Below are 18,763 nucleotides of genomic sequence, written 5' to 3'. Positions count from 1 at the left end.
TATATGCCGGTCTGTGCAATGACTGAAAGTCATCATGTTATTGAGAATCATCCACTTTGACCTTGAGTGATTCAATCATTTAATAATTGATTGATTTTACATGCCAGAAATATATGTAGCTAGGAATGTTTCCTATGCTTTACTCCTAGAATTCTTATGCCGATATTCCTAAATGCCATATACCATCAAACTCAACCTTTCAGCTTGTTAAAAATGACTTTGTGGGGCAGCTAGGTGGCACAGTGGATAAAGCACCGGCCCTGGATTCAGGAGGACCTGAGTTCAAATCCAGCCTCAAACACTTGACATTTACTAGCTGTATGACCCTGGGCAAGTCACTTAACCTTCATTGCCTCCCCCCCCCCAAAAGGGGAAAAAATGTCATCATATGTGAAATATATTTTGTGTTATTTAGTTGCTTCTTTGATAGCTTTCACTAACAAACTTTGACTTTGCTACTGAAACCATTTCTTCCCCTAATATCTTCTGAATTGCAATTTAGACTATAATGAATGATGACATCTGCAAAGGAATCCTTTCCCCCTTTTTAATTTTATTGGTGGTTTTATATTTAAGTATCAGGGCAGCCGGCAGCTAGGTGGCACAGTGGATAGAACATGGACCCTGGAGTCAGGAGTACCTGAGTTCAAATCTGGCCTCAGACACTTAACACTTACTAGCTGTGTGACCCTGGGCAAGTCACTTATCTCCAATTACCTCACTTTAAATAAATAAATAAATAAATAAGTAAGTATTAGGGCAGCTAGGTGGCACAGTGGATAGAACATGGGCCCTGGAGTCAGGAGTACCTGAGTTCAAATCTGGCCTCAGACACTTAACACTTACTAGCTGTGTGACCCTGGGCAAGTCACTTATCTCCAATTACCTCACTTTAAATAAATAAATAAATAAATAAATAAATAAATAAATAAATAAATAAATAAATAAGTATTAGGGCAGCTAGGTGGTACAGGTCTGGAGCCAGGAACACTCATTTTCCTGAGTTCAAATCTGGCCTCAGACACTGACTAGTTGTGTGACCCTGGGCAAGTCCCTTTACCCCATTTGCCTCAGTTTCCTCATCTGTAAAATGAGCTGGAGAAGAAAATGGCAAACTACTCCTATATCTTTGCTAAGAAAACTGCAAATGAGGTCATGAAGAGTTGGACACAACTGAAACAACTGAACAACAGAAATATTTAACTGTTCCTGGGTATACTTAATTTCCACAATCAATGTAAATGAGTATCCTTTTCTGTGTCTTCTTTAGAGAAGGAGAGGATATCAGTTCTATTTGGTTAGGAATTCATTGGGCCTTAGGGCTGAGGTGACCTTGGCACCTGGAGATATAGAAAACACCTAGTAAAGATTAATTAATTTACTCATTCTTTCATTCCTCAAAAACATTTACTGAGTGCCCAGTTGTTTACAAAGCATTGTGCTAAGTTCCGGGGAAGGTACAAACATGAATATCACACTTCCCCTAAAGGATTTCATCATCAAGTAGGAGAGATATACATAACTGTGTTAGAAAAATTTAAATTGTTAAACATTATACTACTCATAGCATTGCAGTCAAGTTTGACCTTAGTGCAAGTGAGAATTATGGGATCTTAGGGGCAACTAGGTGGCGCAATGGATAAAGCACCGTCCTTGGATTCAGGAGTACCTGAGTTCAAATCCTGACTCAGACACTTGACACTTACTAGCTGTGTGACCCTGGGCAAGTCACTTAACCCCCATTGCCCTGCCAAAAAAAAAAAAAGAGAATTATGGGATCTTAGAGTTGGAAGGGATGTTATAATCCTCTACAAAATGGGGCTGTGATGCCTCAACATGGCATTTGGGAGAATTAGGTTCTTGAGGGCTAGGCCAGTGGAAAATTCATTTTCTTAGGTTCTTCAGCTGTAAAGGCTTTGAGAATTGTTCCAACAACTGAATAGGATGGCCACCAGACACTTAGGATCATCGATTTAGAACCGGAAGGAGGCTTGGAGACTATTTGGCCCAACCTCATTTCGCAGATGAAGAGACTGAGAACCAGAGAGATGACCTGAGAAACCCATAGGTGCACAGGTAGTAAATAAGTTGTGACTGAGCCTGGCTATGAACCCAAGTCCTCTGACTACAAGACCAATGTTCATTCCATTCAGCTTTTGGCCATGGCAATCCATGAAATAAAGAAAATCTATGGGCCACAGACACACTTCCATTTTTTATAGTAATTGTGACAGGGTGGTAGAGGAGGAAGTAAAGGGTACTGCTAATAATACAGGTTTTAGGTCGTCTATAAATGTCAATTTAGCTATTGGTTCTCTAAATATGAAAACCTTGCCCATTGTCCAATGATCATGACATTCTTTCTATAAATGAAACCAGAAGACAAAAGGAAATTGCAGTCAAATGGAAGGATGGGTCACAATTTCTCCTTGGAGAGGCAAATTGAGAAGCTAGTAGAAGTGAGCCAAAAGGCAATGAGAAGCATCATTTCATGGGATATTTGTTCATCTTGCCTTGTAGTGATTATGACAAACATGGGCAAAAAGACCACAATGAAGTTAACTATAGTAATGTCTGTTGCAGGGCATGAAGGGCTAGATCAATTCTATTAAGAACCCAATAGAGCCTTTGACTTGAATTTGCATATGCTCAAATACTCAGTTCCTTATATCAATGATTCTTAAAAATATTTGTTCTCAAAAGACCTTTATACTCTTAAAATTATTGAGGACCCCCCAAAACTCTTGTTTGTGTGGGTTACATCTATCAGTATTAACTCTATCAGAATTAAAACATCTTAGAATTTTTGTGAAAATAGTTTGGGCCTAGGAGATGCCAATAGGTCCCCAGACCACACTTTGAGAACTGCTGTCCTATGCTAATGAAATCAACATTTTATTACCCATCCCACTCTGGTTCCATAGTGGTCTGTTTCTGGATTTAGAGAAAAGAAATGCAGCACATGTTCACAGGTAACTTATCTAGTTATAATTTATTAATGCTAAGAGCAAAGGACATAGCAAGAACATGTGCCAATCTAAGAAATAACTACCCACATGGACTCCTTTTGTTCTGACCAGGGACAAAAAGTAGCAAATGTGAAATTCAATTAGGAGCCCCCTTGGAGGAAAGGGGCCTAGCCTTAATTTAGTCTGACAAGTTTGCTTCAGGTTTGATAAAACTCAAATTGTATTTTGCTCCCTGGCTGTGTATATTCTCCCAATGCTTTGAACATTAAAAAAATTAATATAAATAACTCCATTATGCATTTATGCTTGTATTAAAAAAATGCTATCAAAAGGCCCACCAGAATCAACCAACATTTCTTCCTTGGTAGCAGTAAATTGTATGATTTTAAGAGGTAAATGAGATTAAAAATCATCATAATACACATTATATTTCTATGCCATCTACTGTTCCCAGAACCACAGGAAACCGAAAAGCCAGACTAGAGAGATCATTCGATCCACCTCTCCAGGCTACACAGAGAAGCAAACTGGGCCTCCCAAACAATCCCCTGACATTGGACTCTTCGGGGCCTGTCTGAAAGACAAGGGAATCCTGGTGGGCCCTGGTTTCCTGAGGTAAAGAGCTTTGCAGGCCTCTTCAGATATTTTGGTGAGCTGAGCTGATTCCAGAAAGCAAAGTCATCTACAAAACTTCTTTTTTCAGTGAGTCACAGGAAACAAAAACAACACAAAAGATAGGAAGATTCTTCCACGCCACCTATTTGCTCCCTACCTTTGAGGATCTTGGGATCACAGATTTAAAGTTGAAAGGGACATTAGAAGCCATTGGGCCCATCCCACCCCCCTCATTTTATAGGACAGCTAGTGGCTTTAGAGGTCTCCCCTCTACAGCTCAAGGGAATCTCCAGGAAGTAACAGCTTTTGTTACTTAAGAATATTCAGGAGGCTTGGTTGGACATCCTCTTACATATGAACTTCCCCTTTGGCCTCAGCTGGACATTGACCCAGAAAGACATGTAGAAAGAAGTCAGTTACTTGGCATTAAACAGAACAGCTAAGAGACATTTGGGCCTGGACTTGGAGAGGTGATTAAGAATGGAGTTTCATAAAGTGATAATGGACCTCAGAAAGAAAGACCAAGAAAGAAGTACAACCCATGTCAGGCTTTATTCCTCTTCCCACCTGATGAGTTGAAATAATGGCACATACCTAAAACAGCCCTTAGGAGCAGGAGGAAAAAGGAGTCCTAGAAAGTCATACTGGTGCATTTTAATTTTAAGATACGGAAATTGATGCAGAAAGGTTTGCTCCAAGGACTACTGTGTGAGTCTTTATATCCAGACTAGTATATAATCCTTTTTTGCAGGGCAATGAGGGTTAAGTGACTTGACCAGGTTCACACAGCTAATAAGTATCCAAGGCTGGATTTGATTTAGGGTTTCCCCGACTCCAGGTCCAGAACTCTATTCACTGACCCACCTGACTGCTTCTGTGAAACTTTCCTGACTCCTCCTTGCTGCAGTGAAAGCCAGGGTGATTTTGTGGTGATTTTCTGCCATATAAGGGCTCTGAATAGCCTCATTTATAGAAAGGCTACTTGATTGTCTATAAGCAATGTGCAAAGGCCTTTGAAAAAATTTAATTTTTTTAAAATTAAAATTAAAAGCTAGGTGGCATGGTGCAGCTAAATGACACAGTGGACAGAGTGCTGAGCCTGAAGTGGGGAAGACATCTTCCTGAATTCAAATCTGGCCTCAGATACAAGATGTGTGACCCTGGCCAAGCTACTTAACCCTATTTACCTCAGTTTCCTCATTTGTAAAATGAGCTGGAGAAAGAAATGGCAAAATGGTTTCCAAGAAAACCCCAAGTGGGGTCATGGAGAGTTAGACATGACTGAAAAATGACTCAACAATGTTTAAAAGTATTTTTTAACATATGTCTATATTCCGTTTCCCCTGCTCAGATTTGAGCTTTAAGAGTTGGAGGGGACTCTGGAGGTTACCTTAGCCACGTGGAGGAAGCATTTTGCAGTAAAGAGCACTCGATTTAGACAGGGAACATGTTTTTGAATTAACGCTCTGACACTTCCAGTCTGTATGACTTTAGAAAAATCACTTAATCTCTTTGGCTTTAGCCTCCTCTTATGTAAAGGGTGAGAATGTCGGACTAGATGACTTCTAATGTTCCTTCTAGCTCTAAGTCTATGATCCTAATTCTCTCAGTGACTCCTGGAATTTCTTTTGCAACTCAGAAAAATGATCATCCGACCTCTGCTCACATACTTCCAGTGATGGTAAATTCATTCATTATCTATTGAGGGTGTTCATTCTGTTTTTTGGACAGCTGTAATTATCAGCAAATTGTTCCTTGTTTTGAACAAACACCCCTGTCTGCATAGATTCTTCCCATTAGTCACCCTAAGAAGCGGCAAGACGACAGATAGAGGGCTGGACTTATGCTGAGGAAGGATTGGGTTTATATTCTGCCTCAGACACTAATTTTATGACCCCAGGAAAGTTACAGGATGACAAAATGATAGTATTTAGAGCAGAAAGAATAATCAGGGGTCATGTAGTCCAATCCAGACCTGAAAAAGAAAAGTACTCATTCTGCCTTAGCGGGAAGATTTCCAGTGAGAGAGAACTCATTACCTCCTGAGGCAGACCTTTCCACTTGTGAATATTTCTAATTGTAAAGAAATTTCCCCTGATATACTCAAATTCATTTTTTAAATAATTTCTTCCTATTGCTCCTGGTTCATCCCTCACGTCAAATAGGAAAAGTCTATGCTATTTCCCTTATGATAGTCCTTCAAATACTGGAGCACAGTGGTTTTCTCCCCCTTCTCCTCTTCACTAAACTAAACATCCCTGGTTCCTTCACCAGATCCTTATAAGGCACGGATTCAAGGTTTATCACTATCCTAATTTTGTGTGTGTGTGTGTGTGTGTGTGTGTGTGTGTGTGTGTGTGTGTGTGAGGCAATTGGGGTTAAGTGACTTGCCCAGGGTCACACAGCTAGAAAGTGTTAAGTGTCTGAGGCTGGATTTGAACTCAGGTCTTCCTGAATCCAGGGCCAGTGCTCTATCCACTGTGCCATCTAGCTGCCCCAATCCTAATATTTTTTATTCATTCATTCATTCACTATTGTTGTTTGTCCTTCTTTCCTGAAGAGGATCATGATATCAGGAAGTGATGCCATGACTTACACTGAACTGGATTTAAGTGAGGGAGGGCTGTGCAAGGTCACCAACCTCACTCTCTCCTCCATCTGGGTCCAGTGGCAAGATATACATCAAGACGACTGAAGATGGCCCCGGATATTTAAGGCAATTGGGGTTAAGCCCAGGGTCACACAGCCAGTAAGTGTCTGAGGTCAGATGTGAATTCAGGTCCTCCCAACTTCAGGGCCAGTGCTCTATCTACTGTATCACCTTGCTGCCCCACTTACTCACTAAGATTTATTCATTCACTTAATCACTAACATTTCTTTATTCATTCACTAATTCATTAATTTATCCATTCTCTCTGAAGTCAGAGGACCTGAGTATAAATCCTTCTTCTGATGACTTTGGCAAATCATTTAATTTTCCTGGCTCTCAGTTTCCTTATCTGTAATATGAGGCCATTGGACTAGATGCCCTTGGAAGGCTTTTCCAGATCTAGCTCCTATGAGCTAGAGCCTATGAAAAATTCCCAGATTTCTCCCACATTTCAAAAGTCTGACCCTGCCTCTTTCATCATGTACTTGTGAAGTAGATTTTTTGAACCTGTGTATAAGACTTTAAATTCTCTCCATTAAATTTCATCTTATAAGATACAGCCTAATGATCTAACCTATCAAGATCTCTGTGGATGTTGACTCTGTCATAAAGTGCGCAAACTTCCCCTCCCAGTCTTGTGGCCTTTCTAAGTTGCCATAGATTGTGGAGACTCAATTTCTTCATCTGTGAAATGGGTGTGCTACTAGCACCTACTCCCCCAGTTATGAGGATCAAATGAGATAACATTTAAAGTGCTCTGAAAACCTTAATGTGCTATAAAAGTGTCAGCTATTACCATTGCCATCACCATTGGTCCTAGTATCTCCCTCTGAAGAAATACAGTGTCTTTAATCTCTCTTATTAATGACAACCCTTCAAATATTTGAACATGGTGATCTTCACCAAGGGTGTGTTGGTAAATGTTTAACAACCAAATATCTGGAGGGAAAATGTCCCCACAACACACTTTGAAGTTTAATTTCCATTATTAATATTTTCTCAATCACTTTCTTAATTCTAGACAATCAACAAAACAGTAAGTCAAGCCCTGATTTGTAGCAATTGCCTATCTCTGAAGTGTAAATGCTTGCACTGAAAATGGAATAATTGGCTTGGAGCCCTGAGCTAGCTAGCTCTAGCACACCCCTGACTCCCACCTAAATGTACTACTCTTTGGATTAAGTGTCTCTTAGGCTCATGTTGAATGTTAGTTGGCTGGTGTTGCTCCTATATTGTTTAACATTAAATAAAATTCAGAAGATTTTGATTAAGCCCTATGGTCAATACACTGAGCTCAGTGCTGCAGAAGATACACAGATAAATATTTTCTCTGACCTTACGGAACTTACAAATCTAAAAGGAGTCCCATAAGTATTAGTATGGTTCTAACTATCAAAGCTTAACACTTTTAAGACATCTCATGTTGGCTTACACATGAATAACCATAAAACAAATTGGAATATGAGAAATCCATAAAAGTACAAATATACTATGACTCCAGGTGGAAGAGAGATCACTACCAGTCATGGGAGGCTTCCTGGAGTGGGTGAAATTTAGCCAGTCAATAAGCTTTTTATCAAACACTACTGAGTGTAGATAGAGATGGAGTAGGTTTAAAAAACCATAGGCTAAAAAAACGAGAAATATACATCTGAATAAAAATCACTGCCTGCTTCAATATTCAGGAAGCTTGGAAATGTGTTTGCTTTGTCATTGTATCCCTGGCATTTAGCCCTGTTCTATGTACACAGTAGGTGTTCAATACATGTTTATTGAATGACGAATGAATTTGCATGTATTCTAAGTGCTGTGTAGCAGACAAATGGGGATGTAGAGAGGGAGCCAATAAGAATATTTGAGAGAAATCCAGAATGGGTTTAATTTGCTACCACAATTGGGTAATTCCCTCTGTCCTCAGAGCTCTAAATATTCCTTGGGTTGTGGCTTTGGCCTGGGTTAAGCAGTTCTTTAGCAGGAGAAAGGAAATGGAAATGGAAACTCCCCTAATGCAAACTCCTGTCTCCCTCTCCAAAAAAAAGGGCCTATGCGGTCAGTGGCTGAAAATTTGTGTGCCTAGACTGAGTGACCCACCCTCAGACAGATGCTAAAGCACCATCCTTCTGTAGGCCTGAGATTGGGAGGTTTTTAGCCATAGGTACTGTTAGTAAGTGAAATCTGAGCAGATACCCTTTGAATTATTAATGAAGATACTCAGCTTTGATTATTTTCTTCTTTTGGGGAAAGGTTATTCACAAAAACACCTTTGATGAGTTTACATAATGCATCACAATTGGACATATTTTATGCGGGAGGCTTTGTAGTGATAATGGTTCTGTCTCATTTAGAAGAAATCAGACATTATGAACTGCCTTATTTATTAATACATTGATTTCTATAAATGTCAGAGCACTTCACCCTCCATCATCAGCTCAGAAGCAATCAGCATAGGGCATATAAACCTGGAAAATGAAGCAATCTAGAAACAAAGGAAATTCAATCAGTTTCCAAATGCTAGCTCTGCTTAACTATGGTTTGGGGGAATTCTGATCATTGTGGTGTGGGGAACTCTCAAGAAAGTCTGCAAAACAAAGAGGCTCACCCGTAACCTGCTCTGGGCTGATCCTTCAGGAAATGAAACAAAGATGGGACTGAAGAATGAAACACGAATAGTGCCTTTGTGGCATATCCCTGGCTCAATCCTCACAGAGGAATAATGATAGATGACATTTATGGAGCACTATAAGGTTTGCAATGTGATATACTGCCTCCACGGGGCTGGTCCTAGAGCTAGGAAGATGTGAATTTAAGAACCCCTCTGATATACATCCTGGAAATCCTCTTGTAGTGGATACAGAGCTGGGCCTGGAGTCAGGAAGACTTGTTTTCATGAGTTCAAATCTGGCCTCAGATACTTATTGCATGACCTTGGACAAGTCACTTAACCCTGTTGGCCTCAGTTTCTTCATCTGTAAAATGAATTGGAGAAGGAAATGACAAACCACTCCAGTGTCTGCCAAGAAAACACCTAATGGGGTCATGAAGATTCTTTCGATACTGAACAACAAAAACTGATAAATGTTGGCTGTTTGACCCTGAACATGTCACAGTGCTTTGGACCAATAGTGTCACACTCCAATAGAAATAGGGCCACTAGAATATAGACAAGGAGCCCTCCAGGTCTCATCTTGACTTAGAAAATTACATATTAACCATTATCTCTTTACCTATGCTCTATTACATTTTATTTATTTTATCAAATATTTACCCAGTTTTAATCTGGTTCTCCAGGGTACTTGGGAATGGTACCTGCAACAATGCCATCAGAGTGTTTAATACCTCTGCTCTTGGCAAATCCCCAACATTAGAAGTTATAGAGAAAGTGCCAACCTATATGGGTAGAAGGGGTTTCCTCATAGGCAAAATCCCAATTCCAGTAGAATCACAGATGCACTCCCTGTCTCTTAATGTTTGACCCTCAAAACAATCCTGTGAAGTAGGGACTATTAGTATGACAATTTTGCAGATTAGGAAATTAAAATTTAGAAAGGTTAAGTGACATATTTTTTGTTCAGTCATTTTTAGTTGTGTCTGACTCTTCATGATTCCATTTGGGGTTTTCTTGGCAAAGATACAGAAGTGGTTTGCCATTTCCCTCTCCAGCTCATTTTACAGATGAAGACACTGAGGCCAAGAGGGTTAAGTGACTTGCCCAGGGTCACACAACTACTAAAATTTCTGAGGCCAGATTTGAACTCAGGAAATATAGTCTTCCTGACTCCAGGCCCAGTGCTCCATCCATTGTGCCACCTTGCAGTCCTGACTTACATACTTTATTTCATAAGGAAATAAGTCTGGAATCAAACTCAGGTCTTTCCTGACTCCAAGTTTGGTGTCCCTCTCATTATACTGTAGACTTTATATGTATGTGACAATCTTCTTCCATGAGACTAACTTTCCTAAAATCCCACTTTCACCATGCCCCACCCCTCTGCTCAGAAATTTCCATGGCTCTCCATTATCAACAGTCATTTCCTTTTTTCTTATCCCCATACACCCGTCATACTTCTTCATTACTGATTCAAAAGAGCAACAGCAACAAAAATCACTGCAAAAAGACTGGGGAAAGCTTGACAAGCCAATAGTTCATGTGAAAAAGAAGTTTTAGGAAACTGCTCAGGCGACTGAAGCAAGATGGTGTAACATCTAAGCAAAAAATAACTAACTTAGGCTGCGTTAAGAGGCACATGGTATTCAGAATAAAAAAATTGCTGGTCCTACTATTCTCTGCTCTGGCGCAGCTAAGTGGTGCAATGGATTCAGCACTGTGCCTGGAGGCAGGAAGACTTATCTTCCTGAGTTCAAATCTGACCCCAGACACTACTAGCCACATGACCTTGGGCAAGTCATTTAACCCTGTTTGCCTCAGTTTCCTCATCTGTAAAATGAGCCAGAGAAGCAAATAGAAAACCACTCCAGTATCTTCGCTAAGAAAACCCCAAGCAAGATCAAGACCAGTCAGATGTGACTAAAAAATGACTGAACAACAACAAAAGTTCCCTGTTCGGGTCAGTCCTTGTCTGGGGCACCGGGTTCAATTCTGGGAGCTCCATTCCAAGAAATATGTTAATAAACTAGAACAACTCTAGAGAATACAATCAGTAGAATGAAGGAACCATACAGGACTGGTTGAATGAATCAGAGTTGCTTGACCCAGAGAAGAGAAAACTTGGGGGCGGGGTCACTTAATTGTTGTGTTCAAGTATCTGAAGAGTTGTTATACAGAAGAGGAATTCAATTTCTTCTGCCTGACCCCAAGGACAGAACTAGGAATACTAGGTGTGAGTTGTAGGTAGGTCAATTTTAGTTCCATGGAAGGAAAAACTTCCTAACACTTCCCAAGGTGGAAGAGACTGCCTCAGAAGGCAGTGGATTGCCCTTCACTAGAGAGGTATCCAAAGGGAGACTGGATGACCATTTGTTGGGGATGTTGTAGAAATACTCCTGTTCCCATAAGCTTCGGAGTCCATAAATTCGGAAATCCCTTCCAGTACTCTGTTTCTGTAATTCTGTATCTTCAAAATCTTCCTCTCTAGGGGCAGCTAGGTGGTACTGTGGATAAAGTAGTGGCCCTGGATTCAAGAGGACCCGAGTTCTAATCCGGCCTCAGACACTTGACATTTACTAGATGTGTGACCCTGGGCAAGTCACTTAACCCCAATTGCCTCATCAAAAAAAAAAAATCTCCCTCTCTACTGAGAACTTTCCAGGAGTGTGCTAGAGCCAGCTACAATAGGCTTGCAAGAATGGATTGTTAAATTTTCAGTGTGAGCATTTACACTTTGGAAATCAGCAAAAGCTACAAATCAGGGCTTGATTGATTGTTTTGCTGACTGTCCAGACTTAAGGAAGTAATGGAGAAAATGCCAATAATGCAGATTAAACTTTAAGTGTGTGGTACTTGCTTTGTTTGTTTTTTTCCCTTCTGAAGAGTTGGTTTTTAACATTTCCTAGAATGCCACCGGACCTTTTCTTCCTACAAACAGGCTCAAAATATCCTTCTACTCCATCCAGTTACTGCTCTCTTCTCCTTTTCATTGCTAAACTTCTTCAAAGAGCTCTAGATGATGCCTCTATGATTGTATTACTCACTCTCATGAACCTTAGCAACAGGGCTTTTGCCCAGTGGTAAGAACGCTATCCTAACCCCATACCCCATACCATGTGAAGTATTGGATAGTTTTTCCTTAAAAGCTATTGAGAGCATCCTCAAATCTTGGTTACCTCAGGGCTCTAAAGGATCAGGTTGTGGACATCACTTTCTGCCCACCTGAGTACAAAGCAAACATGAGGAACTGGAGGACAATTGAGGCTTGGCAGGTGGATCATAATGGATAACACAATCAAGGGAGTTTCCTGAGCTCAACCAACTGGAGGTATCCTCAATGCCGATCTTTAAATATCTTTCTGCTATGGCTTAGAGAACCTTTTTTAAAAATCAGTGTTGAATGACCTACAAGTCTCATTTTGTTTCAATATCTGACCTACACTACCAGAGGACTTGGCCTAAGTTATGGCCCAACCCAGAAAACACTCCTACAGTGATACTGAAAATGCTCTTTCAAGAGTCAGCAATGACTTCCCAATGATCCAGTGACCTTTGATGAGTCCTCATCCTCTTTGACCTTTCTGTCACATTTGGCACTACTGACCCTTCTTACAACTGGACCCTTTTATCTACCTAGGCTTCAGAGATCTCACACTCTCCTGAGTCTCCTTTTACCTGCTCCTGTTAGAGACAGTTCAACAAGGCACTGTCTGCCATGCTTGAATCCATCTCTTCTCTCCCTCCCTCATTTTACCACTGCTAATCCTCCTCTTTGGTTCACCCCTCTGCACGTTTTCTTTATTCTGATCTACTAAGCGCTGTTAGAAAAAGTCGTGTAACCATGCCAATGAGGTTTGCTACAAATTCATTTTATTTAACCTGAACTGGATCCCCACTGCTGCAGAGCAGTTCTTTTATTCATCTCTGATTCCTCTCTATTATACTCCTATAGCAGCTGTCCTAAACTTTTTGTTCTCTCTTCAAGCCATCAGGGCTACCCCAGCCCTGTCTCTGCAAGAAAATGACCTCAATTTCTCTACCGAGAAAATCAAAGTCATTGATTGTGTGCTCCCTTCACATCTCCACTCCATGCCTCAAAACCTCTTTCATCTTCAACCATCTTCTCTTCTTCTAACACAGGCTCAAAATAAGGTGGCCCAGAAGGTGCTAAACGCAGACTCTGTAACCTTGATCCCAGTTCTCCCGTCACCTCAAGGAGTTTGCCAATTAGTTATTCTCTCTCATTTTCCATAGACTTCTGTTTGTTTGCTCATTTCTAGCTACTTACAAATGTGATATAGGTATGTATGTATAAAATTATATACATTATAATCCATGAATGTAATGGAAGATTATTGTATTGTAAGAAATGCATGTATACACATATCATGTGTGTATATGTGTATGTGTGTATGTATGAATGAATGTATGCATGTATAAAATTATACAAATCATGATCCATGAATTCAATGGAAGATTATTGTATTGTAAGAAATGTATGTATACATATATTGTGTGCATGTGTGTACATATGTATGTATGTGTAAATGATATAAATTATGATCCATGAATGCAATGGAAGACTAATGTATTGTAAGAAATGTATGTATATAATATATCATGTGTGTATGCATGTGTGTATGCATGCATGTATGTATATGCATAGACACATACACACATGTAAACTTTCATTTCATCTTGTTTTCCCCTCAAAATACTATTGTATATCTCTTGTACTCAGTGATACAGAGACATTGACCTATTTGCTGTTCTTTGCATGAGACACTCCATTTCCCACCTCCCTGAATATTCATTCACTGGTTATTCTCTATACTTGGAATGCTCTCCCTCCTCATCTCTGACTCTTGGCTTCCCAGGCTTCCTTCAAGTTCCAGCTAAAATCCTACTTTCTTCAAGAAGCCTTTCTCAATGGCCCTGATGTCAATGCCTTCTCTCTGAGATTATCTCCAATTTATCCCAACTACATTTTGTTTGTCTATAGTTGTATGCACATTGTTTCCACTATTAGAGTATGAGCTCCTTGATAGCAAGGACTGGTTTTGTTTGTTTGTTTTTGTATATTTCTTTGTACCCTCAGAACTTAGCACAGTGCCTGGAACATGGAAGGTGCTTCAAAAATGGTTGCTGCCTTGACTCTTTTACTGAAAAATTCTTAGAAAAAGTAACCTATACATGCCCATCAATTAGGAGATGGCTAGATAAATTATGATTCATGAATGCAATGGAATATTGCTGTATTGTAAGAAATGGTGAATTTGATAAATACAGAAAAGCATAGGAAGACTTACTTCAACAGGAACAAAGTGAAGTGAGCAGAACTAGAAAAACTATATATACAATGATAACAATAATGTAAATGGGGGGCAGCTAGGTGGCGCAGTGGATAGAGCACCGGCCCTGGAGTCAGGAGGACCTGAGTTCAAATCCGGCCTCAGACATTTAACACTTACTAGCTGTGTGACCCTGGGCAAGTCACTTAACCCCAATTGCCTCACTAAAAAACAAACAAACAAAATAATGTAAATGGAAAGAACGATAACACTATAATGAACAAAAGTGAATGCCATGAAATTATAATGACCAAACCCAATTGGCCCCATAGAAGATATACATACACACATACATATATACACATATGTACATGTATAAATATGTATATTTATCATATATAGAGACAGAGACAAAAATGACATCACTATGTTGGGGTCAAAGTACAGTGTGTCCTACTCTGGTTGATCAGACCAATATGAGCTCAGAAGGCTCTGCCCAACAGGATAGACAAAAATAGTTAATGTGAAACAAACAAATAAATGTGTTTATGTATATGTATAGGTATACGTATGTGTATGTATTTGTATATGTGTATGTGTATATGTGAATATATGTATATCCATCTGTCTATCCATCTTCCCTTTCTTTTATTTGCAGTGATGAGGAACTATGAATGTGGATATAACACTGAATATAACAACAGACTTCTAAAAATGTTACTTAGCTTTGTAGAACTTCTCCCCCCTCTTTTTTATTCATTATAAATATGGCTCTATGAAATGGGGAGGGAGAAAGGATAAAGTAGGAAATCTAGGTGATGTAAAAACAAAAGATATCAGTAAAAATTCATTTTTGAAAATGTATTTTAAAATAAATACAATTTTAAAAGGTAATCTATACTTGATACTTCATTTTCTCACCTGGCAATAGGGCTCCTGACCCTACTCCCCTACTAAAACTACTCTCATAGCTTAACAACGATCTAATGATTGCTAAATTTATTGGTCTTTTCTTAGTCCCCAATGAGGTATGCTGGTAAATGTTTAACAAGAATGGGGGGGGGGCACAAATAACACACTTTTAAATTTAATCTGTATTATTAACACTTTCTTAAGTCAAGCTGATCAACAAAACAATAAATCAAGCTCTAATTTGTAGCATTCGCTGATTTCTGAGCTATAAATGTTCACACTGAAAATGTAGCAATTGCCCCCCACAAGCTGGTTGCAACAGACTCCAGTATACCCCTTGTTCTCATTGTCCTTGACCTTTGTTCGGTTTTTGATTGAGGTAACCACTCCATCATCTGATACTCTATCTTCTGTGACACTTTTCTCCTGGGTGTTCTAGCAAGCTAACAGCTCCTTCTTGGTCTCTTTCCCTGGCAAATCATCCATCCCTGATCTCTAAGAGCAGGTTCTCTTCCCTCTCTCCCTTGGGGAGTTCATCCATTCAGGTACCCTATGGATGCAGAGCTAGATTGTCGATCTTAATTGCTCTCCTAAACTCCAGTCCCACATCTCCAGTTGCCTTCTGGAGATTTCTACCTGGATAATCTGCCAGCATCTCAAAAATCAACATATTCGAAAATGAACTCATGATTTTTTATGCTTTTTCTAAATTTCCCTTTCTTTAAATTGATGACACCATTATCTTCCTAGTCATCCTGGTTAATAACCTCAGAATCATCTCTGACTCTTAAGCCATTTCCCCTACCCTGAACCTCAACCAGTTGTCAGGTCCTTTCAATTATACCATAGTATCTCTCACATATGTCTCCTCTCCATTCCCTCTACTACTATCCCAGTTCAGGCCCTCATGACAAGTGACCTAGACTATTTTAATGGCTTCCTAATCAGTCTTACTGACTCTGGTCTCTTTTCAATCTTTTCCTCTGCAGGATCTTATATATCACCTGGAGAAGTTAGTATTTTATCCCAGTGGCAATAGGGAGCCAATGGAAGTTTTTAAAGTAGGGGAATGGTATGCTCACACCTATACCTTAGAAAGATTAATTTGGCAGTTGTGTGAAGAAAAACTTTGCCAAGATAACCCTAAATTGGGTCATGAAGGGTCAAGAATAACTGAACAACAAAGGATAAGAGTGTATGTGGAGTAGCAAACAGGTTTAAATATGGAGGAAGAAGTGTGAGTCAGTATTGCCTCAAAAGCATTGTGGTACACATGATATTTAAATGAGAGATTTCAAATTGATTGGCTTGACTTTTTTTTTTTTTTTTTTTTTTTTTTTAGTGAGGCAATTGGGGTTAAGTGACTTGCCCAGGGTCACACAGCTAGTAAGTGTTAAGTGTCTGAGGTCAGATTTGAACTCAGGTACTCCTGACTCCAGGGCCAGTGCTCTATCCACTGCGCCACCTAGCTGCCCCTAGTTTGACTTTTTATGCAGATGTTTTTCCAAATGACAATTTTTGGTGATGAGCTTACTGCCACTGATGGAGAGGCGAGCTCAACAGCCTTGAGTAACTGCCGGAGAAGATGCATACCCAATGACAAATATTTAGGTAATTAGAAGCAAAGAATCCAAATTTTAGGGACAAAAGAAGTAATAATTACTGTTCAGTTGTTTAGTCGTGTCCAACTCTTTGTGATCCTATTTGGGGTTTTCTTGGCAAAGATACTGGAGTGGTTTTCCATTTTCTTCTTTAGTGAGTTCTCATATTACAGATGAGGAACTGAGACAAATAGGGACGAAATGACTTGCCCAGGGTCACACAGCTAGTAAGTGTCTGATGCCAAATTATAACTCAGATCTTCCTGACCCCAGGCCCTACACACTATCCACCGTACCACCTGGCTAACCCAATGATAATATTAATTTCCCTTTATAGAACATTTTAAAGACTACAAGACATTTTACATATGTTATCTTATGTGATAACTCAGAGATCATCTAACAGAAGGTAGGCCATACAATCCAACCTTATCATTCTACAGATGTAACCACAGACCAGAAAGCAGAAGTAACTAGCTAGTAGAGCTCCTGAGGGTTGGAGTAAGGACTATAATCCTAGTGTGATAGTGGGTTGATCAGGGCATTCCTTGAGCAAATCCATCACACAGGCCTCAACTCTCTGTCCAAAGCTTTCTCCATTACACTATGGTGTTTCAAAGAGTCTAACAGATTGAGTCTGACTTCTGTTCTTTGTTGTGGCAGAAGTCCTGGATGACCTCAGAGCCTGAATCGTAATGATGTAGGTTTAGCTGGACATGGGGAATAGGCTGCTGAGCCCACTCATACATAAAGCTATTAAGCTAAAAAGCCAGTTATAGGGACACATGACTGATTTTGGTAGTTTATTAGAATGTATGAGCCAGGATTAATTAGTTGTTATTTTGTGAACACATTAGCAGGTGGTGGGGTTCTAAAGCCTATTAATCTTCTGATGAGGAGGGGGTGGGTGACTACTGAGCCCAGGGGGCCTCTGGGTTGTAACTTTTGAGCTTGGAGTCTGGTTTTGGAATTCAAAGCTCTTCCAAATCTGGTTCCTTTGAAATGCCGGCACTGCTCTTTATTCATGAGGCTTTCAAGGTTGTTTGCTTGAAAATTTTTGGATAAGAGCCATTTAGCAAATACAATCTTAATGTTTTTTTAGGGTTTTAAGGTTCAGTGATACAATTATTCCAGTGCAAAGAACCTAGTCGGGTAGCCTGGGTGCTAATTCCTAGCCTATCACATATGTATCACAAGGTAAATCACTCCATCTTTCTGTCCTCAGTTTCCCCATCTGTAAAATGAAGGATTTGGACTATATTATCTTTAACACTCCTCTCAGCCTCTAAAATTCCATGAATAAGACTCTAAATTAGGAGCTTTTAATCTTTTTCTTGTCTCTTCATGGACCCCATTGGCCATCTAATGTGTTCGATCAATGGACTCCTTCTCAGAAGAATGTTTTCAACTGTACAAAATAAAATACCTAGTATTAAAAAGGAAAGCAATATATTGAAATATAGCCATCCAAATATTTTGAAAAAGAAATTCACAGACCCCCCCCCCATTAATAATGCTTGCTCTAAATATATCTTCCTGGCCCTTCTGCTAATCAACTCTTTTTTCTGAATTCTGTCATTTTCTCTACAGACATTCACCATTTATGTCAAATCCTGAGCAAGATGAAATTGGCTTAAATCCTTCTGAAGATGGAAGCATTTAGGCTATACATAGAGAAGTGATTCGGAGTGGGGCTCAAGCTGGTGACAGAGAAAGATGAGAAGATGACATCACCACCTGGTAATGGTTCAGAATGTGAGAAGTAGATGCTTTTAATTTCCTAAAGGCCTGAGGGGTTGAGAGGTGATGTTGCAAGTCCCAAAGAAGAGGAGTAGGAGGGGGTCTATTTCTGGTTATAATCTTTCTCCCTACACAGCAACCCAGAAAAACTATGGAGAGACTACTAGGAATTGACTTTGAGATCCACCAGATAAGACTTTGAGATCTGTCTGTAAATCAAATCAAAATGCACCTACTATGTAGCAGATACTCTAGAAGGTGCTAGAAATAGAAAGAATGATACAATCCTTGCTTTCAAGTCGCAGTTCAAAAAGACATATATAAGTATATGTGGAATAAATATAAAGAGAATACAAAATATATAAACTATAAAGAGAACA

General features: G+C 39.6%; 1 protein-coding gene across 6 annotated transcripts in view; it reads right to left on the bottom strand.

Moving 5' to 3' along the window:
• Positions 1-18,763, bottom strand: part of KCNIP1 (potassium voltage-gated channel interacting protein 1) — a 574,190-nt gene that overhangs the window by 23,340 nt on the left and 532,087 nt on the right. The window lies entirely within an intron of this gene.

The sequence above is a fragment of the Dromiciops gliroides genome, chromosome 2 (genome assembly GCF_019393635.1).
Source record: "Dromiciops gliroides isolate mDroGli1 chromosome 2, mDroGli1.pri, whole genome shotgun sequence".
Lineage (NCBI taxonomy): Eukaryota > Metazoa > Chordata > Mammalia > Microbiotheria > Microbiotheriidae > Dromiciops > Dromiciops gliroides.
This window is presented reverse-complemented; position numbering and strand designations above follow the sequence as displayed.